The sequence below is a fragment of the Polistes canadensis genome, unplaced genomic scaffold (assembly GCF_001313835.1).
Source record: "Polistes canadensis isolate GaletaPanama2010 unplaced genomic scaffold, ASM131383v1 scaffold_359, whole genome shotgun sequence".
Lineage (NCBI taxonomy): Eukaryota > Metazoa > Arthropoda > Insecta > Hymenoptera > Vespidae > Polistes > Polistes canadensis.
Window position 1 is genome coordinate 101,637 of NW_014569906.1, and position 8,522 is coordinate 110,158.

Sequence of the window (8,522 nt, forward strand, 5' to 3'; positions counted from 1 at the left end):
ATGTGCAATTTCTCAAATAAAAGATCTATTCCCTTTTATTTGATTTTTACACATTTGTTTGGTTTTTATTTAGATAATAATCGAAATAGATAACGTTTTATCGTGATTAAAATTTCTATAACTGTTCTCGTGTGCGTTTGTAATTGAATATTTTGTTTCTTTTTAAAAAAAAAAAAGATATTACGAGATCGTTTATTTAGTCGGAATTTGGTGACAATTATATAAGGTAAATAAGATACGTTGTATTTTGTTTAATCAGTCAGTCTATCAAATTTGATCATTTGATAAATATGACTATTATAAAACATTGTTACTATCGCGTTAATACGCAACATTTATTAACTAATCCAATATCTCGATGCATTTAAATATCGTCACATAATATAACGTTAAATTGAATTTTCATTTACTTATTACAAAGAATCTTAGTAAGAAATCCCGGATCTCATCTCTTCCCTCCTACTACTCAATTTTATTACGCATGTATTCGTTTATCTAATAATAAAATTCAATGATGTCAAACTATCATAATTTATATATCTATTCTCTTTTCGATCTGTATTCAAAGATAAAAGATGATATGCATATAATACGCATCTGTATTTCTCTTATAAAAAAAAAAATTGCGAAAGAAAGAAAAAAAGAAGGAGAAAGAGAAATACTACGATTGAAAAAGAACCAATAAAAAAAAAATTCAAAAAAGTAATTAAAAAGAAAAGAAAAATCGTCAAAGAACACAGTAGGAAAATGATATTATCGCGTGATTTTTATTTTCATTAAATTTTTTCTTCTTATTTTTTTGTGTGTTTTTTTTTTTCGGATATATATAGAGAACAGTATATATATTCGAAATCAATCAATGTTATAGCAGGGTCAATAGTCATTCTGTACATAAAGATAATGATAACACTCAAGATCGTGAGTGCTTATCTGACTTTTGCAGTAAATACGTTTTAATTCCGATATATCGTTTTCTGTTAGACTCGAGCAAGCGTGCCTATCAAAAATGTATAAGTTTCTACGTATATATATATATATATACATATATATTTTCCTTACGTAGGACACCACAAACGACGACGACGACGACGACTACGACAACGACAGAATTATGCACACTCGTAAGCGTTATATAACATCGTAAATTAAAAATGAAAAAAAAATAAAAGAAAAGAAAAGAAAAAGTAAAAGAGACACAAAAATAAAATAAGCAATATCGAATAAGATACTCGGCTGCAAATGAAAATTTTAAACGGATATCGATAAATCGCGTTAAGCGTGAAATTCCTTATCGTAACCTGAAATGAATTTTGCGAAACTAATCGTTAAATACAATGTAGTATAATACGAGATATATCTGCACTCTCTAAGAGTCTTAAAAGTTTCGATATTTCCTTTTTTATTTTATTTCTTTTTCTTTCTCTATTTTTTTTTGTTTCAAATCTAATATATCGATACTTATTTTTATACGATCCCAATGATTGTTATTTATATATCGTATATTAAACAAATTCGAAATTACGTTTGAAGAAAATCTTACTATTTGATTTTATTCGTAATACTTTAATATAGTTCACTCATACTCGGTTTCAATTAATTTTTCAATTGGAAAGTATTTTAGGGCCAATTTCTACGAGATTCATGTGTGTGAAAATATATTTCACATTATAAACAGTGAAAATAAATTATTAAAATAACCTACAGATATAGGTAACTGTCCTTAAAGATATAACCGGTTTTTTGGTTTCTTTCTTTCTTTTTTTTTTCCATGAGAATGCAATTTGAAAGAACAAAATATATCGAATATATAAAACACATATTAATATCGTAAATTGTAATATTATTTCTATTTATAAAAAATAATCTTCTGTATTTTCGAAAAAAACGTACGTAAATGATTCGAAACTTTTGGCTGATAGTGTACATAGATAAATATTAGATAGTACGAAATATTCGTGACGATTTTTACATAAGCAAATGTTTTGTTTTGTTTTTTTTTTTTTGTAAATCGTGCAGAAATTTTCTAACCAAAGCCAATGCTTAAATTCAAATACATACATCCCATTATACATACCTAAATATATAATATATGTATAGGATAAATATATAAAATATATATACATATATTTATAGATGTATATATGAGATTATGCATAAACTCGCGTAGACAGGAACGGAGCTTATCATATATATTTTTTTTTTCTTTTTTTTCGTCCATTGGACGATAGTCATGAGTGTCGATGACTAATCGTCGTCGAGAAAGGTTTATACGTTGTCGAGCAAGCAAACTGCCATAACTTCTCGTGCGGCACTTTTCGTGCGTTTATATCCATTTATATCGATGACTCTAGGCGCATCAAGAAATACACACACGAACTTAACATATATACACACACAAACGTAAACCATGTGTGTGTCTCTATTAACTTCTTCCTGAAATTTTTCCTCTCGTTTTTTTCTATGTTTTTTACCCTATACATATATATATATTTTTTTTTTATCAAGAAAAATTTAATTACGATGCTCGGAATTAGAGGAAAAAAATAGTCACTGAGAGTTTCGGTGTACCAATGGAAAAATAATTACGATTTTATTAAATACATATTTTATATTTAGAAATCTTTTTTCTTTTTAACTTTCTCAAAATTTAATTGAATTTATATTTCATATAAGAAAAATGGTCATCATTTTTCTCAATTATCTTACGTTCTAACAAATTTTATTTTACTTTCTGTATTTTTATTCTATTTGACATATATGTTCTTTTTTTTTTTTTTGAATACTTTCAATAAAAATTAATAAAAATGATTAATCTGTAAATCTCTCTCTCTCTCACTATCTATCGTTAAAAGTTTAACATTTTTATCTCTGTCTATCTTATTTGTATTATGTCAAATTATCGTGCAATGCATTGAGTCAAAATTTCGTACATTTCCTACAATAGCAGGTATAAATATATATATGCGAACTACACTCGTGAACAATGCGATTGGGTATCCTACAAAAGATTTCAGGTTGGCTAGTGAAAAGCGTGATAAACGTGCGTTTTCCGAGCGAATAAAATGGATCTTTAAAATGTCACCGGGGTGCAAAAAGAAAAAAAAAGAAAAGAAAAGAAAAGAAAAGAAAATTGTATAGACGATGAGCAGAATAGTAGTAGTAGTAGTAGTGGTGCTGGTGGTGGTGTAGTTGAAGAGGCAGCAGCAGTGGGGTGTGTGTGAGCGGAATAAGGGGGGGTGGGAAGGTGAGGGTGGTTGGGTGGAAGATAGGTTGGGGGTCCATTTTACGTTCGGCTCGACGATTTCGTTTTAAAGCAACACGATGAACGAGCATTAAGCGTGAATTTCTTCTGACGGTTAGTATGGTGGTGGTGATGGTGATGGTGGTTCAAGGGATGGGCTCTTTAAACTTTAAAAGTCTTTCGAATCCGACGCGCGGGGTCTTTTAAATTGTTTCGTGGATGAGGGGTGAGGTGGGAGGTTCGAGGGTAGTATGAAAGAAAAAAGTAGAAAAAAAAGTAGAAGAAGAAGAAGAAGAAGAAAAGAAAAGAAAACGGTTGGACAGTTTAAACCGAAATATATACCATGGACACGCTTTGGTAATTCAAGATGCAGTTTTAAAAAGTTTCGACCAAAATGGCCGTCGGAGTCAAATGTCGTTCGGTATAACCGTTACGACGTATTATTTTATGAAAATAATATCAGTAGTTGTTGAAAAAATCAAACAACAAAAAATAATAATAATAATAATAATAATAATAATATAAGTGTATGATAAAATACGATGATGATTCATCTTTATCGGGATGGACACTTACTTTTTTTCTTTTTTTTTTTTTTTTACTTTACAAAATGTCGAATAAATGTGCAAAATCGTTGAATCACCTATCACATTCGCGCAACGCGTACATATTTATATATATATGTAGAATTACATATGACGAGTTAATAAGTAAGCAGATATCTATGCGTCCGATAAGGGAATAAGCTTACGCCAATGTAGTCACGTAATTACAAAGTGTACGATAATTAGTAAGCTATTTATTTTTATTCCTCTGATGTTTCTTTATTTCATTTCAAATATATATTTCAAATATATATATTCAAAATTTAACTAGTTAAATTTATTAGTTCTAACACATTACAACTGTGGGTGAGTGGGTGGGGAGGGGTGGTCATCGTGCATCGTTCAATTAAACACCTATCGCAATAATATTTCATTTTTCTTGTTGATTATCATGACCATGAAATCGAGAATAATTAGGATAATATAAAGAATGAAAATAAAAAAAATAAAAAAATTGAAAGTAAGAGAGACGAATCAGGGATGTTTCTTTTTTTTTGTTTTTTCTCTCTCTCTCTCTTTGATTACAATGGTCATGGTGGTGATGGTGTGGCAGCACGCGTAAGACACGATACGGTCACGTTCTAACACGTATGTACTACTTCCTGCGCGATTGACAACACGACGACGAGTCTTACTCGGAATTCAAATGTACGAACTAAACATATCTCGTCCTGTCGTTTACAATCCTTGTTTCTCATATCGTATGATACTTCGCTAAAGGATTTTACGAATTTCACTAAAATTCGAGATTGAAAAGTGAAGAAGTAAAATAAGAACTACTGCCAGTCGTTATTTTTAAACGTAACAATATTTCATGACTACATTTTTCAAATAAAAAGAATTATTTGTAAGTATGTATACATATATATATATAAAAAAATAGATAGTGGTCATAGAAAAGAAAATAAAAAGACAAATTTATTCGAGTATCTCAACTCTAACGTTATAAGAGAGAGGTATGCGTGAATTTTCTCACGCCGGATTATTTTTATCTTATTATTTTTGTTTTTTCTTTTTCTATTTTATTATTTATATTTCTTCCTCGTTATCAAAGTTATATCCGCGAGTCGATCGAAACGAAATCTTACTGGCAATTAAAGAAAAATTCCAAGGATTTCTAACGAAGTATACGCGAACACATACAATCGTCGAACATTATTTATTTTCTTTTATTTTATTTTATTTTCCTTTTTCTTTTTTCGTAAAAAATGAGCGAGAATAAGAGAAAGGGGGAAAAAAAAATCACTTGGCAGGTAACGTAATTGATAATCGAATCTTTCAAAGGTTTATCAAGTTTGATAACGGTAAACTCGTGTAAACTATCGATTACGTTATCTAAGTATGGTGGTGGTTGGCAGGAGTAGTAACGACAAGGCTCTAATTATACTTCTCTCTCTCTCTCTCTCTCTCTCTCACTCTCTCTCTCTCTCTCTCTCTCTCTCTCTCTCTTGGGCTCCTGCGTTTACACGACAGAGAAACGTTTTTCCAGTTTGCGGATTAGGTATCTCTTATGTTAGAGAAAAAGAGAAAGAGAGAGAGAGAGAGAGAGAGAGAGAGACACTTTGCCGTGGGAATATTTTATCGGCTTATCCAAGAGACGATAACGCGCATTACGCCCGATTAATGTGTATAAGTATGAAAGAAAAAAAGAAAATATAGAAAAGGATAAAACCAAACGTAAAAGAGAAAACAACAAAAGATAAACAGAACGAAAGAGTAATAATAATAGATTGAGAGTAAGAGACAGAGAGAGGAGAAAAAAAAAACGATAAAATAGAAAAAAAAGTAAGGAAAATCGAGTAAAAATTATATCGAGAAAAACAATTATAATATTCGCGAGAAATAATTGGAATATATTGAAAAAGTGAAAGTATGGTAAGAGAAAAGCAAAAGTAAAAAATAAGAGAAAGATAAGATTATGATTAAACCATTTAATCGTTATTTTAATCGAACCACACACCCATACACACACACATTTCAATCGACGTTCGTATCTTTCGCTACTACTACTACTATTAGTATGGGGAGGAGTTGAGGGGGAAGAGGACGACGTGCAATATCAGCCGGTTAACAGACAGATTTCTCGGAACCGGAGCTCGGCATCGCGATTCGCGATCCTCTCCGAACGCAAAAATTCATCCTACGTAAGCATGTATACACGTAACTTACCTATACATGCATAAATTCTTATTTCCATGCATACGTGGTTTATATATATGCACGTATGGTACTTATATATATATATACTTATGTATATAGTTGTTGTGTTCTTAAGTTAGGGGGACCCATAATGAGGGCGCCTTTTCGTTCGACGAATGTGTATGCACCCTCCCCCCTTTCCCCCTTTCCCCAGTTCCACCTCCCACCCTCTTTCTCTTCCTTTCCTCATACTCATACTATTACTCTTTGGTTTACTCCACGTCGCATTACCAAGCGACCGTTTAATTTACCATCGTATCCTTGCGAATTACGACGTGCAACGTAACGCGTCGTTAATTAACGATAAAGGGGCAAGATCGGCGCGCGCGATGGGGCATCGCGTTTCATGCCGATCAACCGGTGAAAGAGAACCCCAAAAAAAAAAGAAAAACAAATTAAAATAAAAGAAATAGTTAGGGAGAGAGTGAGAGATAGGTGGAGGTGGTTATGGTGGGGAGAGAGTTGCATCATTCTCTCTCTCTCTCTCTTTTCCGATACGTTGCATCTTTCAACTGATTTTTAATTTGATTTTAATTTATATTTTTCTATTTTTGTGCATTTGATTTTGATTATTGGTTTTTTTATCCCCGTCATTTTCATATGATCAATTCAAAGTCAATATGCGTTTCATCTTAGTTTATGGTATTTTGCAAATCATTTCTTTTCCTATTTATTATATTAGTATTATTATATTCGTTCAACGTGTGTGTATTATTTCGAAACGATGGAATAATAAATATTTCGTAGAAAAATGCAACGCGATATGCGTTTTTTCCGGCGGGGGGGGGGTGGGCTGAGGAAATTAATTTCTTTTTTCTTGATATAGAAACATCGGAATCGAAACGATACAACTAATGCTTTCATGAATTCCGATAATTTTTAGTAGTGTGTTAGTTTATATCATGGTAAAAAGTAAACATTACGATGACTGTAACGACAGATCGGTCGGTCGAGTTTGAAATTTCCTTGAATTCAAGGCTATTACCATTTGCAGTAGAATCGTACGATAGTTTTATCGATCAGGTCACTGAGAAATTCGTAATTTCGAGAGTAGCTAGCTTACTATATACATATATATATACATTCGTTGTGATAATGAAGCACGACGGGATAATGTGATTGTCTTCCGATGAATTACGAGCTCAAATTATATGGAAATCTTTATGCATGCATAAATAAAATTATAAATACCAATAAGCGACATCGTTGCATCGTCTCTATCTTTTTTTTTTTCTTTTTTACTTTTTTCCTTTTTCATTTTCTTATTTCTCTTTTGATTTACGATCTTTAGTGCTAGCGCGCGCACAAAAATTACACATACACATCTTTACGAAATCGCATCTGAAGAAAATTTTCTCTCGAACGAATGAATAATTTCTCAATGATATGACGTAAAAAAATTATAATACAAAATTAAATCACAAAATATATATAACAACAACAAAAGAAAATAAAAAATACATATCGATTTCATATCTTCTTAAACAACTTAACAAATATACTATCACATATTTTAATTAATCTTTGATGGTATCACAAAAAATGGAGAGAACGGTGAATTCGTCGAAGAGAGGATTTAAAAAATTGTACAAAAAAAATGTATAAAAAGGGGAGAAAAAATATATATAAAAAATAAAAAGAACTGAGAATCCAAATACTAATTCGGCCCTGACTACGAGAGAGATGGGTTGCCATGCGAGACCGGAGCATTTACATGTAATTGCTTTCCGCGAATCCACCTACTCGTTCGTTCGCGCGCGCGCACACACACACACACACGCGCACGCACACACACACACACACACACACACACACACACACACACACACACACACACATACACACACACACACACTATCCCTATCTCTCTCTCTCTCGCTCTCTTATTCGTCCACTTGTTTTTGATAAAGGTAATTGTAGGTTTGCCCACGCTAATTCCTCTTTCACGAATATATCCTACGAAGTAGGCAGGTAATAATACCCGCGGGCAAATAACGCGAGAGCTCGGTTTCTCGTGAAAAAGTGATGATTCCGTTGCTCTCGTCACCGGGAATTTTTGTTTAAAATAAAAAAAGAAAAAAAAGAAAAAAGGAAAAAAGAAGAAAGAAGAAAAATCGAGAAAAAGAAAAAAATAAAAGGAAAGGAAAGAAATATTATATGAATCTTTGTATGGGTGTGACTGTTTGTGTGTGCGAACGTGAAACGTAGAAACATTTTTTTCTTTTTTTTATTTTTTAAATATCAAATCTCTGTACGTATGTATCTGTCTATGGGAAACGTAGAAAACTTATTAGATTTTCGTATCATTAGACATTCGTATATTTTTCTATTTAAAATAATTCAAATTTTATCCACAACTCATTTATTAGATACTTTACTGAGAATGATTTTATAGTTAATGAAAATAAAAATTAAATGATTTAAGGAAAGATATAATAAATATTGAAATAGTTTGAAATTAAAGAAAATTTATATCG